Genomic DNA, 20239 nt, shown 5'->3' on the forward strand with positions numbered 1-20239 from the left:
CGGCACGGCTGAGGCATACACGAAGCCTCAAGAGGACAAAGCAAAAGAAGGCCAACCACAACCTCAAGGTCAAGAACAACCAACAGCCACGGCCCCGTCGAGAGAGTCACAAGAGACTATAGAGATGTGTAGGCAGCTCTCACAAGAAATGAAGATTGGTAATCCAATGATGATGTAATCCTGCAAGTCAATGAATATGCAAAGCAAATGCAAGATATGACAGAAAGACTCTGTTAGCCGTAGCACAAAGGCTAAAGAACTGGAGATGGTGATTGATGCTCTCCAAGGAGAGTTAGAAGACAGATTAAATGTCATCATCGATCTACAAAAACAAGTGCAGGAATTGAAAGCTGAAGTTGAATAACACCAGCTAGCACGAGACAAATAGCAAAAAGAGATGGAAGAGTTAGGTGAACTTCTTATGAAGTTGACAGATGATTGCAAAGCCAAAGAGGAACAGTTGATAGAAGTTACCAAAATGAACTTCTAACTACAACTCTGTAAGTTCAAAAAATTCAAGTGCAGTTAGATGTAGCGAATGCCTCCCTGCAATATTCAGAACAGAGGATCAATGATCAGAGGATCAATATTCAGAACAGAGGATCAATGATCAGGCAACTTTTTTGCGATAAATACAATAAAATCCCACGGTTGCCTTGATCAAAGGGATAGACTAAAATTGGAGCAGTCTCAATGCAGAGACCTAGCATCAATGCAGGTGCAATGAGAAGAAGAGATGCTAAAAGAAGTAGCCGAGCTTAAAAGAGTCAACTAGGTACTGAGAGATGGACAACAAGACACACATAAAGAAGCAGGAACTTTAGAACATCCACATATAGATATCCCCTCAGTTTCATTTGTTGAGATGGAAATATAGCCCGTAGAAGGGCTAGGTGGTGAAGAGGATTTCAGAGTACCACTAACCGAGGCAGATGAAGTGCCAATGGTTGAGCTGTCAAAAGCTGAGAAAGATGCACTCAAAGAAAAGATTATACAAGAGACAGATGAGCAGTGGAAAGCAGCCATGGATTGGGAGTTGAGAGTTCTTCACTATATCAATGTTAACTCATTCCCAATCAAATCAATGCACAATGACATTAGCAATCCGTGCCATATCCTTTGATAATAAAGATGGAGTTGCTCCAAGTCAAAGAGAGATTTTATAAATACATGTAAGTAGAAGGTGTAGATGAAGACCACCCAAAGTGGAGGCTGAGCTGGTTGAACTAGAATCCAAGATACTTGATTCTGTTCACAAGAGCACCTGCGACACTTCAAAAGGATCCCACTTTTTGTCGTGTACCAAGATTAAAGACCTGGTAAGCACATGAAGCAATAACAAAGAAGCGGCCAACATGGTTGAACTACCCAAGATTGCTAGCTCCAAAAAGGAACCGCTGATAGAAAAATACATGATGAAAACCCTAACGGGCACCATGGCATTCTTCAAAAGTCTTCTTGGCCTATCATGTGTGATGCTTTATAAAATTTGCCAAATGCTGCACCTGCATTGAAGTATTTCATGAGCTAGAGCAAGCAGGAGCCTCGTGGATGTCTTTCCTCGAGGGTAATAAAGGTTTATGCTATGATCTTAGTGGTCAACCTTTCGAAGAATTCCTCTATGGCTTCTATGCCCGATGCATGTTCTTACCTTCACATAATATGTTGGCGTTTGAGGAAGCATTCTACATAGGGTTCGTCTACAAAAGGAATCAAAGACTAAGTCTTTTCGTGCTATTCCTTCTGCTTTGTCTAAAGCCGGTTGTCTTTTGAATAGTTATGTTATTTTGTATATAAGTATTAGTTTAAAAATAGCAACACATAAGGTTCTCCCAGTTTTCTAGGTAACCAGGACGCTCGCTTTAGAGATCTTTCGTCTACAAGATTTGACTGACCCACTGTCATTAATTCCTTTTTAAGTTGATAGGTGTTAACACAAGTGGTCTTTCCTTGCCTTTAGATTGGATTCCTGCTCACAGCTACTGTAGTCTTTGACTCTACTGGTTTTAGGTTGCAAGTTAATCCAAAAGTACATACCCTTGATTAATTAATTATTTTGATTCTTAAAATTTCAAGAATATTTTACCTATAAATGGACTACTCTTGGCTGGATGTTTTGTTTGAGGACTATCCATAGAACTTGTAAAGCTTCTATCACTGATTATGAACAACATCCATACTTTTTTTTACAGGTTAATTAAAACTGCTACTGGAGTATAATCCTCTCCGTTATCATTACCACTTTTTTGCTCCAATAAATAAAACATGGTTTTTTTGACATGATACAACTCTGTTACTTTAGACTTGACCCATACTCAATGGGCCTACTTAGTCTTAACTTGGCCCTGACTTAAAACTTGAAACTTGTTGCTCTTCTATGACCGGACTCTTTTGGGCTTATAGATCTTTGGGTTGAAAACATCATGTGTAATATACCCTTTCGCATGCTTATATTGAGTCTCCACTCTGTGTTGGTGTGAATATATTCCTAAAAGATGTACTCGCAATTAGTATAATTACCCAGGTATAACATTATACCAACATTTAAGGAGACCCCCCTCCCAAGCATGATGGGCCATGCCATAATGGTTTTTCTCTCACCTTTACTTGTGTAGTTGACATGCCTCTACTCAGATACTGCATCCCTACACCTTGACCATAAATACAAGATGGCATCTGATGATGATGCACATTTTTCTTTTGTGGATATAAATTCAAAAAATCAATTTTTTCATTGTGGTCGACTACATAAATTTGAAAGTACTACGTTATGCTACTTGGTACTCTGGTTGGTGATGATAACCCGGCGCCTTGCAGGTTCTTTTCTCTTGATTTTGATTTTTCGTTCAAGAAAGTTAGCACTTGAACTTAATATTTTGTTCGTAGCCAATAATTAAAGCTATTAATGTTTTACTCTTTGGTGCAAGAAAATATACTAAGGACCTCCTCTCTACTCAGAAAAAGACCTAAATCTATAATGACTAATTTGTTCAAGACTATTTAGAACATTTGGTGATGGAGCATGTATCACTGTTTTGTTTCACCTCTATTGATCTTAAATCACCTAGGGTTAGGCTAGCTTTCTAGAAGTGCATGACATGATTGGTGCTTTGAGTGCTTGGCTTGGCAGGCCTAAATACCTTGTTGATTTTTTTACTAATCTCACTCATGGTTGTTGGGTTGAAACTTATACATGATTCTTCTACTAAATTGTCTTGAAGAAAGGTATAAATTGCAGTTATCTCCTAGTGCTACACTTATTATGATGTGGGGTTTGAGGTTATGGGATTGATTGAGCAAATGCTAGCTCCTTCCCATAGATCCATTTTGGATTTAGGTAAAATTTTATACTTTTTGAAACTAAGGTTTTACTCATATAGTTTGGATCCGCTTGGATCAATTACCCCCTTAGGATGATATAGGTTGTTCTTGATTTGATACACCCCGTCTCAATAATAATAGAAAATTTTGTGATGTTTTTCTCTCAAAATATATTGATTGATTGCTAGCTTGGAATGTTTCACCTAGTATCTAACTTACCCAGCCTACTTGTATTGCATACCTTAGAAACAGTTTTTTCATTACCTACCTTCTGTTGGGTTCACCATAGGAATCTGCTAGGTGACATTTAATGGCCTAGTAACTCGTGTGTAGCTTAGCATACTTAGTAATTAGCATGGGAGAGGAGATGAGCATGAATTGAAGCTTGTCTCTTGGTTGCATTTTCATCACAAAGCCAAGAGTTGTTGGTGTAGGCCTCCCTTCTCACAAGCTTGGAGTAGGTGATGAGCTTTCCATTAAAGCTTGAGAAGGGGGGAGAGAGAGAGAGAGAGAGAGAGAGAGAGAGAGAGAGAGAGTCTTCTTGATTTGCACATGATATTGTGTGAGAGTGTGGGTGATAATGCCTTGTCAAATTCAGAACCCTCTCTCTCTTGGTTGACCCCTCTTGGAATTTACTCATGATGGCACCCCATTGGACCCTGCAAAGATTAGACAATGAAAATTGAGAAGCATAAGTGATAGCCTTGTGACAAGTGTCTCCCTTTTCCCTTTTGTAGAGCTTTAGATAATTAATTGATGCAATTAAACTATTATTGGACCCCTTTGTATTCTGGCCCCAATAGGAATCAAGAAAGCCATTGGGCTGTTGAATGCTCATTGGACCCCTTGGGAGACTATCCAATAGTCTTGTAGAGAGCTTAATTCTCATTGGTTATTTTATTAAGTATTTTTAAGTGAATTAATATAGGTTTACTCTAGGCTAATTCTCATTGGTCCACCTCTATGGCCATCCGATAAGAGTTGAGTGCACCTTGTGGGTAATTGGGCTAGGGAGCTGACATGTGTCCATTATGCCCTTTGTGTAAAGGAAATCCTTTGAGTGTGTGTGTGTGTGTGTGTGTTATCTCACAAGCTTCTCTCTCTTCCCCTACCTTTAGGGCTCGACCCCTCCTCTTTAGGAGTCATGGAAGACTTTTTTGTCATTACTAAACCATCCAATTTCACTAAGCTTGACCATTTGAACTTACCTTTGAATTTTGGAACCTTAGCATTTTGGAAGTCTTAATGGACTGAACCATAAGGTTTTTGGAGCCCATTGTTACACATTCACCTTTTGCAGATAGCCCCCCCTTTTGGATCCCTATTTTCCCTCTTTTGGATTTCTATTGTGGCCGCTCTGTCAGCTTAACCAATATTCTAGCTTTTTCTCCCCTGGTACTTTCCCATATTAAATGATCAGTTAAACATGAGAAAATCATTTAGGAGAATTAGATATTAGTTATGATCACGTCACCTCTCTCTTGAAATCATAGTCATCCTCGACTATGGGGTAGAAAAGATAAAGCCTATTCATTAGTCCTTTTTCTAGCGAGTAGACGATCCCTATCTTACCCTACGCCATCGTTCTAGAATGGATAACTAATCCATTTGGTGCTTGAGAGCCTAAGGTTGCCGCAAGCATGTCTACACATTAGTCCCATCAATCTTCCATAGTAGAGAGACAAGCTCTACTTGGTGCTTGGAAGACGTCGTCTCCCACAAACTTGATTCTAAGCATGCATACTACTTAACATTTGTGCACAAATAACAAAAAGAGAGTCTTTTAAGACAAAAGAACTTTGTTCATTTTAAACATTTGTACATTTTCTTACTTTAGGAAATCATTGTAAGCATTGACAAGGTTTATGTTATCTTTTAATTGTATGGCTTGCATCCATCTAGCATCTTCAAAAGGATAATTCTTAAACTTAATAAGTCTATACCGTTGGATAGTCTACAATCAGAGAAAGGGTGGTGTCAAAAGACACCTTAAATACTTGAGAAAATGGGACAGAAGAAGACTTAAGCACTAGTGAACTTGGTGACGGCCTTGGTTCCCTCAGAAACGGCATGCTTGGCAAGCTCTCCGGCAAGATGAGGCGCACAGTAGTTTGAATCTCCCGGCTAGTGATGGTGGGCTTCTTGTTGTAGTGGGCCAGGCGAGCAGCCTCCTAGGCAAGCTTCTCAAAGATGTCGTTAATGAAGGAATTCATGATGCCCATGGCCTTGGACGAGATGCCCGTGTCAGGGTGCACCTGCTTGAGCACCTTGAAGATGTAGATCTTGTAGGTCTCTGTGCTCTTGGCCTTCCTCTTCTTCTTCTTGTCGCCAACCTCCTTGGCAGCCGCGGGCTCGGGCTGCAACACCTTTCTTGGTCCTCGATCTCCGGTAGGTCTTCAATAGTTGGTTCTTAAGGTGGCTCTCCTTTGTAAGGCTTTAATAGGCTCAACTTAGCATAGTACTTTTGGTGTCCCGTAGGATTCTTGCCCGTGGTGTGCCTTAATCAAGCCTTGGGAAATTTAAGCAAGATTCAATCATTCTCTTTAAAGTTTTGGGCTCTTCTGTGCTTATCAGCAGTAGCCTTTTGCCTTTGCTATGAGATAGAGATAGCATCCTTAATCTTTTGGAAATATTTTCCCATGGATAGACTTACGCAATCCAGAGATAAACTCCATGGATATGCTCTCCCATGGTGAATTAGGAGGGATTGGCAAAGGTTGAAGCAATCCATGTTGCTTCCCTCTATCAAACTTTGTCTTTTGGCATACCACACATTTAGAAACATACTCTTGTATGTTTGCTTTCATGGCAGGCCAATAGAAATATGTTTCAATCCCTTTTAGGGTAGATTGAATTCCTCTATGCCCCGCATAAGGAGGAGCATGAGATTCATACATTGCTTTCTCACGTAGTGAGTTGGTAACGCATAGTCTATTACCATAGAGACGATAACCATCTTGTAAAGTAAATGGTTCCTCTTTCTTCCCAAATGCAAGGGCTGAAATCACATCTCTAAAATTGGCATGAATAGCATACTCATCTATCATAGAAGATAGATCATTATGAGTTGCTATGGGAACCGCATTCACTGTTGGCCATCTTGAGAGTGCATCAGCTACTTGATTATGCTTGCCAACAACGTGAGCAATATGAAAATGAAATTGCAAAAGAAAATTTGCCCACCTCATTTGTTTGTCGGAGAGCTTGGTCTGCGTCATGAAGTACTTAAGGCTTTGGTGATCTATTCACAGAATGAAAGGAGTCCCCAATAAGTAGTGCTTCCATGAGTCTAAGGCATGTAGAACTGCGAGGAGTTCCTTTTCATATCTGTCGAGAGCTTGCTCAACAGGGTCGAGCCTTTGACTTTCATAGGCTATGGCATGCCCTTCCTGGAGCAAATCAGCTTCAAGGCAATCACCACAAGCGTCACATTGGACCTCAAATGGCTTTGAGAGATCCGATAGTGTAAGCATAGGTTGAGAGATAAGCTTTTCGAAAGCATTGTTCTCGTTGGTAGTCCATGCATACCTAACGTTCTTCTTTGTTAGGTCATGTAATGGTCCTACTACTAGTGAGAACTTTTCTATGAAGCGTCTATAGTACGCACACATACCTATAAAGCTTCGTAGTTCATGAAGATTCCTTGGATTACGCCATCCTTTTATTACCTCTTACTGTGATAAATCCATTTGGATGCCATCTTGAGAGATAATGTGACCTAAATACTGAATATCTTGTAAGAAAAACTCGCTTTCTTTCGATTAATATAAAGTTTATTCTCTCTTGAGACCTGAAATATTACCTAAAGGTGTTGCTTGTGTTCGTCTAGTGAATTAGAGTAGATGATAATATCATCAAAGAACATTCCAGTAAAGGTTTGGTGAGGCTTAAATAGCTTCTTCATCAAGCGCTTGAATGTGGCTGGTGCATTGGGCAAGCCAAAAGGCATGACAGTGTATTCGTAAAGACCAAATGTAGTGCGAAATGCGGTCTTTATAATGTCTTGATCACTATCTTCATTTGATGGTAGCCACTTTTCAGGTCAATTCTACTAAAGTAGGTTGACCCTTGTAGCTTATCAAATAGGTCTTCTACCCGTGGAACGGGAAACCTATTTTTGATAGTGATCCTATTTAGTGCTCTATAGAGTAAACACACATGCAATATGTACCGTCTTTCTTTTGTACTAATAGCATGGGTGAACAAAATAGAGATGAGCTAGGCCTAACCATGCCCTTTTCAACTAACTCATGCACTTGCCGCATAATCTCCTCTTGTTGATCTTGAGAAACTCTATAAGGAGGTTTATTAGGTGGTGAAATTCATGGAAGAAGTTCAATTGCATGGTCATCATTGCCTCATTTAGGAGGTAGTTCACAAGGAATGTCGTCAATAAACACATCTTGAAATCCCTTGAGAAAATTGGATAACTCTAATTCCTTGTGATTGTTTATAATTTCTTTTGTTAAAGCATTAGGTTCATTTTGAGAATCTTTAACAAAAATCCATGTACACAAAAATAGAGCTCTTTATTGACTTATTGAAAGCTTGCGTATGTACAATGGGTATGGTGTTACCCAACTCCTTGGCATTTATGTACATATCTTTTTCCCTGAACCTAAAGTAGATTTTCCTTTCAAGGATTTAACATTGGCAGCATGTGATCAAACCATGGTGCCCCTAAGATTACATCCGCATGCTTGAGGGGAGGAATAAATAAGTCCTCTTTGTCCACATAGCTTTGGACATGGAGCCTCAATTTCCCAATTAAGGGAGTGATTGAAGCTTCTTGCCCCTTGAAATCACCATCTGCAGGTAGGACATCTCCCATCTGATAGGCTTGGATGCCTAGCTTGGTGGCCAACTCTGTGGATATGAAATTGCAAGTAGAACCAGGGTCAAAGAAAATAAAAGCATCATGTTCTCTTACCTTTCCCCAAGCATGGCTTAGAGGAGATCCTTTGTGGTGAGCTTCTTGTTCTTGGATTTCGACCAAGGTAGCTCTAGGAGGCTCATGGCAGGTGTTCTTTTGGGGGCAAGCACGGTACCCATGCCCTTGCTCGCTGCATTTGAAACAACGGTTATCCTTGCGATAACGATCAAGCTCTTCAGGAGAGGGTTTGTTTTTCCTTTAAAAACTCCCTTCTCCTTAGCTTTGTTGTTATTGGAATTGCCCTTAGCAGACTTCTGGACATTGTCCTTCTCCTTAGGCTCATTGGAACCCTTGTTTTCTGTGGGCTTATGATTTCTCTTAGCCCTTGTTTAGAAATTAATTCGAGAAGCCACCATAGTATGGTGTATGACCACAGATATGGTGTGTGGCCTTTGGAAGTTAACATACTCCACCATTTCTTCAGTTAAGCCCGCATAAAATTGTTGTTTTTGCTCTCCAAAATCCGTCTTTTTGAAGACAGTGGCTTTGAGATGTAAGTCCTAAAATTGGTCTACATATTTGTGAATGGATTTGTAAGAAGAGAGCTTCAAGCTTCACTGTTCAGTCAGTACTTTGTTTTTGGCATCGGTGGTCAAAAGCTGCTTCATAATGAAAGCTCTTAAAGCTATCCATGTTTGTGGAGCTTCACCGTTTGCCCGTAGGTTAGACCACCGTTGCCTGGCGGACTTTTGAAAGTGCATAGCTACATGGCATAGGTTAGAGGACTCCGTGAAGCCCTCATCTCCAAACGCCACATTGAATTGATGGATGAAAGCCAAGACTTTGTCCATAGCACCAAAGGTGCCATTGTAGGTAAGAAAAGAGATGCTCTTCCCTCCCTCTTTGAACTTCTTTGATTTTGGACAATCTGTTCCACTGGCATAGGATTTCCTATGGCCTCTTCTTTTTTATGCTTCAAAAGTTGCACCATTGCTTTCTTCAGAAAATGAAGAATTTGAGGAAGATGTAGAAGAAGATGGCCTCTTTCTCGCCTTTTTCTTGCTTGTCTGCACCATAGATGACTTTCCTCATAAGAGGAGGATGAAGAAAATGGAGAAGAGGGTGACCTCTTTCTCGCCTTTTTCTTCTCTTGCTTTTTTTCATTCCTCTTTGAATTATGGTGTAGAGAAGTGTGCGATGGTCTTCTCCATTTAGGAGGTGATGGAGAGTGTTTGTCTTCGTGGAGCCATCTCTGCTGAGGTGGCAAGAGACTCACTTCTTTCTCGTTCCTTTGGTGGGGGCTCTTGAGTTCTCTTTGGGAAGGAGATGCATCATCAAGAAGAAAACTTTTGAGCCTTTTGTATGGATCCTCGAGGTTCTTCTTCCCAAATCGGAGAGAGGCCGCTTTTGGAAGTCTCACAATTAGGCTTCCTAGGTACTCTCTCGTCATGGTGGGGATCTTAGAGAATTCCCATGAGCATGAAGTTGCCGTTGCACTTTACTTTGGAGGGATGGATTACCCATGGCTTGTTGAAGCCTAGAAACAAGATATTAACAAGCATAGGGGTATCATTAGTAGCCTACTCATTAGCAAAATCAAAGCTATCAACATTAATTTCACTCTCCTTACTATTGTCAGTCATTCTAACAACTTCTAAGTGTACTTTGAAACTTCAAGCCCTAGTTACTGATCCTCTTTACCCCTTGAGAAAAGCACTCAAGCTACTATATCCATGGCTCGAATATCATTAATTGCAGTGAATAGAAGAGAGGGTCTTTCAATACCAAAACATCATCGGCTCCTGTCAAGCTTCTAATAGCTCAATAGTGGTTAAGCCGTAGGCAAGCCCCGTAGGACTTCACTTTTAAGATCATACCTCTTGACGATGATGCCCCGTTATTTGCACAAAGGCAGGTGCACTACAAGGCTAAAAAATCTCTATTCTACTTACTCAATTTCAATTAGTAATACCAACCATTTATAGCTAGCTTGAGAACCTCACTTCTTGAGCAAGAAAAGAGAAACCTTGTGCTCTGATACCAATGTAGCATTTAATGGCCTAGTAACTTGTGTGTAGCGTAAAATATCATAGACATAATGAGAATTCATTAGAATAGATTCCTAATGAGCATAGCAAGGATGCTTGGGTAGAGACAGAAACAAAAAGCATAACACCTAGTTACATAGGCATGAACAATACTTCAAAAGAGAGAGAAATAAAGATATTGACAATAGTTGAGGATTCGGTTTTGAAGGAGCTGGTCCTCCCTCCATCCCCCCTCCAAAAGGATTTGTATTATAGGTCTCCATCATAAAGGGAGACATTTTACAATACAATTTTTTGTGTTCCTTCAATAAATGCTAGTGCAATGAAGATGGAAACTTCAATCACTGAGACAACACTTATAAAACACAACATCAATTCCCTCACGGTCTCAGATCCAAGATCTCACACACCTTCAAAGATGGTGAGAGCTGCTATAGCAGGGTAGGAGAGTAGATTGAGAGGAAGGAGTAGTCTTAGGAGAAAGATGTACATCTCCTCACATAATCACTTATATTAGCATAGCATAGCATAGTAATTAGCATGGTAGAGGAGATGAACATACATTGAAGCTTGGTTCTTGGCTGGATTTGGATCACAAAGCCAAGAGTTTTGGTGTAGGCTTCCCTTCTCACAATCTTCGAGTAGGTGATAAGCTTTCCATTAAAGCTTGAGAAGGGGAGAGAGAGAGAGAGAGAGAGAGAGAGAGAGAGAGAGAGAGAGAGAGAGAGAGAGAGAGAGAGAGAGAGAGAGAGAGTCTTGTTGCTTCACGTATGAGCTTGTGTGAGTGTGTGTGTGTGTGATAATCCCTCACATATGAGTTTGTGTGAGTGTGTGTGTGTGTGTGTGTGTGTGTGTGTGTCTGATAATCCTTTGAAAATTTAGTCCCCCTCTCTCTCTTGGTCGACCCCTCTTGCTAAATCCTCATTGGACCTCTCTAGGCTTAGCCAATAGGATTTAAGAAGCATAAGTGATAACCTTCTGATATGTCTCCCCCTTTTCCTTTTGTGAGAGTGTTAGATAATTAATTAATGCAATTAAACTCTCATTGGACCCCTTTGTCTCCTGAACAATAGAAATCAGGCAAGCCATTGGGCTGCTGAATGCTCATTGGACCCATTGGGAGACTGTCCAATAGTCTTTTGGAGAGCTTAATTCTTATTGGTTCTTTTATTAAGTGTTTTTAAATGAGTTAAACTAGATTTCCTCTAGCCTAATTCTCATTGGGTGCACCTTGTGGGCATCTGGGTTAGGGAACTGACATGTGGCCTTCATTCCCTTTGTGTAAAGGAAGCTTGTGAGTGTGTGTGTGTGTGTGTGTGTGTTTCTCTCTCATCCCCTACTAATAGGGCTCATCCCCTCCTATGTAGGAGTCTTGAATACTTTTTTGTACACACACAAAGCATCCAATTCCACTAAACTTGACCATTTGGTCTTACCTTTGATATAAATCATGTACACAGAAATAGAGCTCTTTATTGACTTATTGAAAGCTTGCGTACGTACAATGGGTATGGTTTTACCCCAACTCCATGGAATTTATGTACATATCTTTTTCCCTGAACCTAAAGTAGATTTTATTTAAGGGAATTTAACATTGGCAGCCATGCGATCAACCCATGGTGCCCCTAGGATTACATCCTCATGCTTGAGAGAGAGATAAATAATTCCTCTTTGTCCACATATCTTTGAACATGGAGCCTCAATTTCCCAATTAAGGAAGTGATTGAAGCTTCTTGCCCCTTGAAAGCACCATCTATGGGTAGGACATCTCCCATCTCATAGGCTTGGATACCTAACTTGGTGGCCAACTCTGTGGATATGAAATTGTGAGTAGAACCAGGGTCAAAGAGAATAAAAGCATCATGTTCTCTTACCTTTCCCCAAGCATGGAGTAGAGGAGATCCCCTGTGGTGAGCTTCATGTTCTTGGATTTTCGACTAAGGTAGCTCTAGGAGGCTCATGGTGGGTGTTCTTTTGGGGGCAAGCATGGTATGCATGCCCTTGCTCACAATATTTGAAACAATGATTATCCTTGAGATAACACTCAAGATCTTCATGAGAGAGTTTGTTTTTGCCTTTGTAAACTCCCTTCTCCTTAGCTGTGTTGTTATTGAATTTGCCCTTAGGAGACTTTTGGATATTGTCCCTCCCCTTAGGCTCATTGGAACCCTTGTTTTCAATGGCCTTAAGATTTCTCTTAGCCCTGGTTTGGAAATTGATTCAGGAAGCCACCATAGTATGGTGTATGACCGTTGATATGGTGCGTGGCCTTTGGAAGTTAACATACTCCATCATTTCTTCAGTTAAGCCCGCACAAAATTCTTGTCTTTGCTCTCCAAAATCTATCTTTTTGAAGACATCGGCTTTGAGATGTAAGTCCTAAAACTTGTCTACATATTTGTGAATGGATTTGTAGGGAGTGAGCTTCAAGTTTTGCCATTTGGTGAGTACTTTGTCTTTGGCATCGGTGGCCAAAAACTTGTTCATAATCGAAGCCCTTAAATCTTTCCATGTTCGTGGAGATTCACCGTTTGCCCGTAGACTAGACCACCATTGTCTGGGGGACTTTTGAAAGTGTATAGCTACATGGTGTAGCTTAGAGGACTCCATGAATCCCTCATCTCCAAACACCACTTCAAATTGTTGGATGAAAGCGAAGACTTTTTCCGTAGCACCAAAGGTGCCATCGTAGGTAAGAAAAGAGATGCTCTTTCCTCCCTCTTTGAACTTCTTGAGCTTGGACGATCTCTTCCCCGCAGCATAGGATTTCCTATGGCCTCTTCTTCTTTATGGTTCAAAAGTTGCACCATCGCTTTCTTCAGAAGATGAAGAATTTGTGGAGATGGAGAAGAGGGTAACGTATTTCTTGCCTTTGTCCTGCTTGTTTGCACAATCGATGACTTTCTTCATAAGAGGAAGAGGATGAAGAAGATGGAGAAGAGGGTGAACTCTTTCTCGCCTTTTTCTTCTCTTGCTTTCTATCAACCCTCTTTGTATTATGGTGTGGAGAAGTGTGCGATGGTCTTCTTTGTTTAGGAGGTGATGGAGAGTGTTTTGTCCGCCGTCTTCGTGGAGCCATCTCCGTCGAGCTGGCAAGAGACTCACTTATTTCTCGTTCCTTTGGTGGGGGGCTCTGGAGTTCTCCTTTGGGAAGGAGATGTGTCATCAAGAAGAAAATTTTTGAGCCCTTCGTATGGATCCTCTTCTTCTTTCCGAATCGGAGAGAGGCCTCTTTCGGAAGTCTCACAAGAAGGCTTCCTAGGTACTCTCGCATCATGGTGGGGAGCTTGGAGAATCCCATGAGCAGGAAGCTCCCGTTGCACTTCACTTTGGAGGGATGGATTACCCATGGCTTGTTGAAGCCTAGAAACAAGGTAATTACCAAGCATAGGGGAATCATTAGCAGGTTGCTCATTAGAAAAATCAAGCTATCAACATTAATTTCACTCTCTTTACTATTGTCAGCCATTCTAACAACTTTTAGGTGTAAACATTTTTAGGTGTACTTTGGCACTTCAAGCCCTAGTTGCTGCTCCTCTTTACCCCTTTAGAAAAGCACTCAAGGTACTATACCCATGGCTCGAATATCATGAATTACAAGGAATAGAAGAGAGGGTTTTTCAACATCAAAATAGCACCGGCTCCTGTCAAGCTTCTAATAGCTCAATATTGGTTAAGCCATAGGGAAGCCTTGTGGGACTCCACTATTAAGACCATACCTCTCGACGGTGATGCCCCGTTGTCTGCACGGAGGCAAGTGCACTGCAAGCTTAAAAATCCCTATTGTACTTACTCAATTGCAATTAGCAGTACCAACTATTTATAGCTAGCTTGTGGACCTGCCTTCTTGAGCAAGAAAAGATAAACCTTGTGCTCTGATACCAATGTAGCATTTAATGGCCTAGTAACTTGTGTGTAGCGGAAAATAGCATAGTTATAGTGAGCATTTCATTAGAATAGATTCCTAATGTGCATAGCAAGAGTGCTTGGGTGGAGAGAGAAACAAAAAGCATAACACCTAGTTAGATAGGCATGAACAATACTTCAAAAGAGAGAGAAATTAAGCTATTGACAATAGTTGAGGACCGAATTTTGATGGAGTCGGTCCCCCTCCAAAAGGTTTTGTATTATAGGTCTGCCCCATAAAGGGAGACATTTCACAATACAATTGTTTTTGTTCCTTCAATAACTAGCTAGTGCAATGAAGATGGAAACTTCAAACACTAAGCAAGCACTTATAAAACACATCAATTCCCTCACGATCTCAGACCCAAGATCTCACACACCTTTGAAGATGGTGTGGGATGCATGTCTAACCTTACTATCCTATCTTATTGTAGTATTAGCGAGAACCACGATTAAATTGTCAGCTGACTTAATTAGTGCATAGAGGCTACAAGAGGTGGTCAATCTCTCAAAAAACAACTAACAAATTGCATCTAACTCAAGCTACACTCAAGTGACTGAAATCATCAAAAGCCAATCGCTCATTGGCAAACAAATTACATCCGTTACAGCATCAAATGACATCCAAACATAATGAAACTTTTAGGACATGTTTATAAGACCTAAGCACACATGCTTATAGTCTCAAACCCCACTTTAAGTTAAGTTTCAAAATTGCAATTATTAACAGCAATGAATTTTTGACCTAGTCGTTTCTGACCCAGAATGCATCTAAATACTTAGCAATGATGTCCCATTACCCCGCTTATGCTTAGTTTTTTATTTGAAAGTGTAAATTCTTAGTTATTATGAAATTAAGCCGCAGGTCAGTGACACCAAAAGCTACAAATTACTGTGATGTGTTTGCGTCAATGCATAGAGCTCTTACCTGCGGTTGCAATGCAACAAACACGACTGCAATGTGATAACCAGGGAGGGAGTAGGAAGCGCGAGAAGGAGAGCAGAGGAGCACCGTTAACTCACACTGTGTATTTCATTATCCAAAACTTACTAATAACTTACAAAAATTGGCTTTTATACCTTAGCCAAGGTTTTTGGTGGTCAAAACTAATAATCTGGGAGTTCTACCAAAGATGGGTAATGACAGGTTGATACAATCTGGAAGCTTGTAGCCATGGCTCATTCATTACAGAGTTTATCGGAGAAAATAAGAGTTACAATATTCTTGATTTTATCAAAATAATAAGTGTTTTACAATGAGAACTTTAAAAAATGGTATCATTCCCCCCTCCTCGCCTAGGTCGTCCCTTGACACAGCTTTATGGGCTGAAGTAGTCTTTGGGCTAGCGGTTGGCAAGGCGGTCTTTAAGCGCATTCAGTGCCTTTTGGTAATTGATTTTCCTTTCTTTATTGGACACTTGCAAAAAGTGCGTAGTGACTTTGTTCTTTAGCTCCACTGCTAAGTAGCCTACAAACCTTGATGTGAGGTTGTTGATTAATGGCACAAATATCTTCGTTCGTCAAGTGAAGAATCCTGTGTAGAACGCTTCTTCGAATGCCAGCATATTGTGTGAAGGTAGAAACATGCATTTGGCGTAGAAGCCATAGAGGACTTCTTTGGAAGGTTGGCCACTGAGATCATAGCACAAACCTTTGTTACCCTATAGGAATGACATCCAAGGGGCGCCTGCTTGCTCTAGCTTATTGAACACTTCGATGCATGTAAGTAGCATTCGGTAGATCTTATATAGCATAGCACATGACAAATCTAGTAGACTTTTAAAGAATGACATGGCACCCTTTAGGGTTTTCACCATGTATTCTTCAATCCCTGGTCCCTTTTCTGGAGTAGGAAATATGGGGTAGTTTAGCCAAGTTGGGCACTCTTCTTGAGTAGTTCCTCATGTGCTATCTAGGTCCTTACTCTTGGTACATGACAAAAAATCGGATCTTTTTGTAGGTCCACAGGTGCTCTCATGAACAGAATCAAGTATTTTGGGTTTTTGTTCAGTCAGCTCAACATCCACTTTGGGTGGTCTTTATCTGCTCCTTCAACTTGCATGTCTATGTAAAGTCTCTCTTTTACCTATAGTAACTCAACTTTTATCAAAGGGTAGGGCAGGGACTCTTGATGCCATTGCGCATTGATTTGATTGGGAGTGAGTTGTGTAACATTGACAGAATGAAGAACACTCAACTCCCAATCCATCGGTGCCTTCCACTGCTCATCTACCTCTTGTGTAATCTTTTCTTTCGATGCATCTTCTTCTGCAATGGATACCTAAAAATCTTCCTCGCCACTCACCTCTATTGTGGACTGTGTCTCCATTTTAGTAAATGATACCGAGGGTATTTCTATCTGAGGCTGCTCCAAAGTGTCTGCCTCTTCTTGCGTTTTCGGCCTTCCCTCCCTCAGTCGTTGGTTGACTCGTTTGAGTTCCTCTATCTCCTTCAGCAGCTCATCTTCTCTTTGGACCCACATCAAGGCCAAGTCTCTACGCTGAGATTTCTCTAACTTCAGCTCCAGCTCGAGGTCTTTAATTTTCTCTTTTTTAGTTCCTTGTAGATCTCGTATGTACCTTTGATCTAGGCGACGAATGGATTTTCTCGTATTTTCCGCATAAATATTGCCTGATCATTGATTCTTTGTTTGAGTACTGTAGAGAAGAATTGGCTACATCTAAGTGTACCTCGATTTTTTGAGCTAATAGAGTGGTAGTGAGAAGTTCATTTGTAACTTTCGTCAATTGATCATACTTGGCTTTGCACGCATCTGACAGTTTGGTAAGCAGCTCACCCAACTCTCTTATTTCTTTTTGTTGCTTATCTCTAGTGAGCTGATGTTGTTCAGCTTCTGCTCTTAGCTCCTGCACTTGCCTTTACAGATCGGTGATGACATTAAGTCTGTTATCTAACTCCCCTTGGAATGCGTTGATCACCATCTTTAACTCTTTGACCTGTTTGCTACGGCCAAGTGCTGCTGAGCGAAGCCTTTCTGCCATCTTCTGCATTTGCTTAGCATATTCGTTCACTTGTAGGATGACTTCATCATTCGATTGCCAGTCTTCATGTGTGCCAACTGAGTTGATGTTTTTGCAATCTCTTGTGTGTCTTTTGGCTTTGCCAGGACTACTGGTTGTTGTTGTTCTTGTAACCATGGCTGTACTTTTTTTTGTGGAGTTAGAAGGTGGTGCCTTGGACTTCTCTTGATGTGCTGTGGTAGAGGGTTGTTCCTCTGTCTTTTGCTCCTTTGGCTGCTCAAACTGTGTTCTGTCCTCTTCTGTTGTTGCAGGACTTGTTGCCTTTTTGGTCTCTGGCTCTTTCTCTGTTTGCTTCTCTTGATGAGAGACATCTGCTTGTTGTGCTGTTCTGTTTCTTCTTGCTGTTTAGATTCTTGTGCAGATTCATCTGTCTTTTCATGTTCAGGATCTTGTGTAGCTTCGACTGCTTTCTCTTGTTCAGGCTTTGCTTCTTTCTTGGCTCATTTGTTGTGTCTTTAACTGCTAGTGATGGTGGTGGTCTTGGCATTGGTTGATCTTGGTGTTTAGAGACAGGAGAAGAGATGCGGGGAGACACATCACCTTGGGCATGTTGTGTTTCTCCTTGTGCAGTGGTTTTCTCTACTCTCTTTTGTTCTTCTTCCACCTCTTTCACTTTTCTCGCCGCTTCTTTGGCTTCTTTCAGCTTTAAAGATTTTGCTTCTTGGTACATCTTTTCCAAGGATTTTGTTGGATCTTCAAATTGCTTCCTGGTATAATGCTTTGTTCTAGGCCCTTTAAGTCCACTAGGCACCCATTTTTTTGGGTCCTTTCCTTGTGCTTGTCAATTGCATTGGTATGCGTATTTCTCTCTTTCAAACCGGGATTACTTTTGCATAGGCTCTTCTTGGTGTCTTGCCATGGCTTTTCTCTTCATTTCCTTCCTTCGTGCTCTCTTTTCTTCATTATCTGAGCTTTCATTCCTATGCCTTTTCGGCAAGCTTTCAGTTGATTCTTCATCAAATTTGTAGGATCTCTTGGCTAATCTTGTAGCTCGAGGAGATGGTTGAGTTGCCAGTATCCAAGTGTTTTGGTTTGGGATAAATGGTAGGTTGCCGGCCATGCCGATGGCATGGTATGTAATTCTTGTCAATACCTCTGGTGCAGCCAGGTAAGTAATCTTTCCTTCTTTCTTTGTGCCTTTCAAAGTGGTCAAGACATATTATACGTGGTCCACTGTTTGCCTAGTTGTTGACTTGAGGACTTGTGTGAAGGTGGTGGCGACCGCATGATTTGGCGTGGTATACCTTGGTGGCATCTTAGCCAAAAAGTAAAAATGCTGGTGGTATAACCTGGCTAGCTCTTCAACCTATTTGTGAATTAGGTCTATAAAGGTGGCTACGATGATTTCTTTGGTGAAAGTACCTGTCGTTTTCCTGTCCCTTGCCCTCATTGTCATTCCTTCTGTGGGCAGTCTGAGTGCTTCTTCCACTATTTCCTTGGTTATCACCACTTCAACTTTATTCCCCTGAGGGTCAAAAATTTGGGCAGTTCCATCTTCTTTGATTGTGGATAAAAGATCATAAGCTTTTTGGAAATTCACACCGCACGGCTCTTGTTCATAGAAATCTTTGAGTCCTAGCCTATGGTTGGCTTCTTTGGTCTCACGCTTTGCGGCGACATCATACACTTCTTTTGATAGGAGTTGCAACTCTACCTGATGTCCCTCCTCACTCTTGAATCTACCGGTGAACACTGTGGTGTGATGCTCTTCAAGCTATTCTTTTGAAAGATAGGATGCCTTGGCGGCTTTGACTGAATTTGGATCCAGTTGGTATGCGGGTAGCTCCTGCAATTTTTCTTTCTGGTTGAGCTTCTTCTTGGCCCTCTCTGCTGCTTACATGGCTCCTGTTCAGTGAATGGAGTGTCAAAGTTAGCAGATTTGATAGACTTTTCTTTGAAATGTCCTTTAGTCTAAAATGCTGACAATTTTGGTCCAATTTGCTTCAAATTAATTTTTGAACAAGTATAGATACATAAAAACATACAAGGAACAAAATTGTAAAGTCCAAACAGAATTTTGCAACCAAAGTAACTAATCACGATTATTTACAACTGAGTATTTTTTTCAACATTTTGCAAACGTGGTATACCAAATACATGCTCTGAGTGAAATATGGGCTCATTTGGATGCATAGGGTGAAAATGGTACCAAATTTTGGCTTTAGGTCTGTGAAACAGTAGATATAATGGAAATTTGAGATTTTGAGCTTCAAATTGGTTTAAACTTGGCTAATGGGCTTAATACATCATGTACTTTGGATGTATGATGCCAAAATATCAAAATTCTTCCATTTTGGCTAGAAAATAAATAATCGCGATTATTAACATTTCTACCAAAATCAATATTTTTTGGTACAAATTGGTTCTAGGCATTGTATAGACTCTGTGTATGAGATATGAGGTGATTTGAATCAAGAAATGTGGTCCATAACCCAAAATTTGGCTTGTAAAGACTTCTTTGCGTTTTCTGACAATTTTTCAATTTATAGGTGCTCATTTTGGCTCATACTTGATTTTTGGCATGTAATAGGTGTGTACACATGATATGTGAGATGATGATACAATTTTCAAGCAAAAATAGTGAAAAGGTAAATAATCGCGATTATGTACAGCAGTCATAAATTTTTTGCAAAACTTAAATTTTTTTACCTAAACACATTCTATACACCTAAAACAAGTCCTAAATTGAATTTGGTAAGTTTGGTCTTGCCGGCATCACTTTGTGCTTTGTCGACTCTAAAATCTTTGATTTTTGCGACTATACTGCCTATTGAGTTGGTCAGTCAATTTTGAGGCTTTGGAGTTGTGCGCAACATAGTCGTGAATCAACTCATCCAATTCTGGCTCATTTGGAGTCAATTTTGACCCCATATGTCGAATTTGACGTGTTGTAGTCTTCAAGTTGTTTTTTTCTTTTCGAGGGCTTTGCTTGATTGATTTCACTAAAGCAGTCATATACATTGTATATGAACCTCGTAGGCAAGTTGTCTGTGGAGTCAGATCCATCAAGTCTATAATTGACCTTGGTGGAATGTTTTGGAACCATGTCA

At 40.6% G+C, this 20239-nt stretch overlaps 1 pseudogene; it reads right to left on the reverse strand.

Annotated features, from left to right (window-relative positions):
- Positions 1 to 5343: 5343 nt before the first annotated feature.
- The window catches only part of LOC147456642 (histone H2B.3-like), a 48224-nt pseudogene continuing 33328 nt past the window's right edge, over positions 5344 to 20239 (reverse strand).

The sequence above is a fragment of the Adiantum capillus-veneris genome, chromosome 6 (assembly GCF_014529385.1).
Source record: "Adiantum capillus-veneris isolate H3 chromosome 6, ASM1452938v2, whole genome shotgun sequence".
Taxonomy (NCBI): domain Eukaryota; kingdom Viridiplantae; phylum Streptophyta; class Polypodiopsida; order Polypodiales; family Pteridaceae; genus Adiantum; species Adiantum capillus-veneris.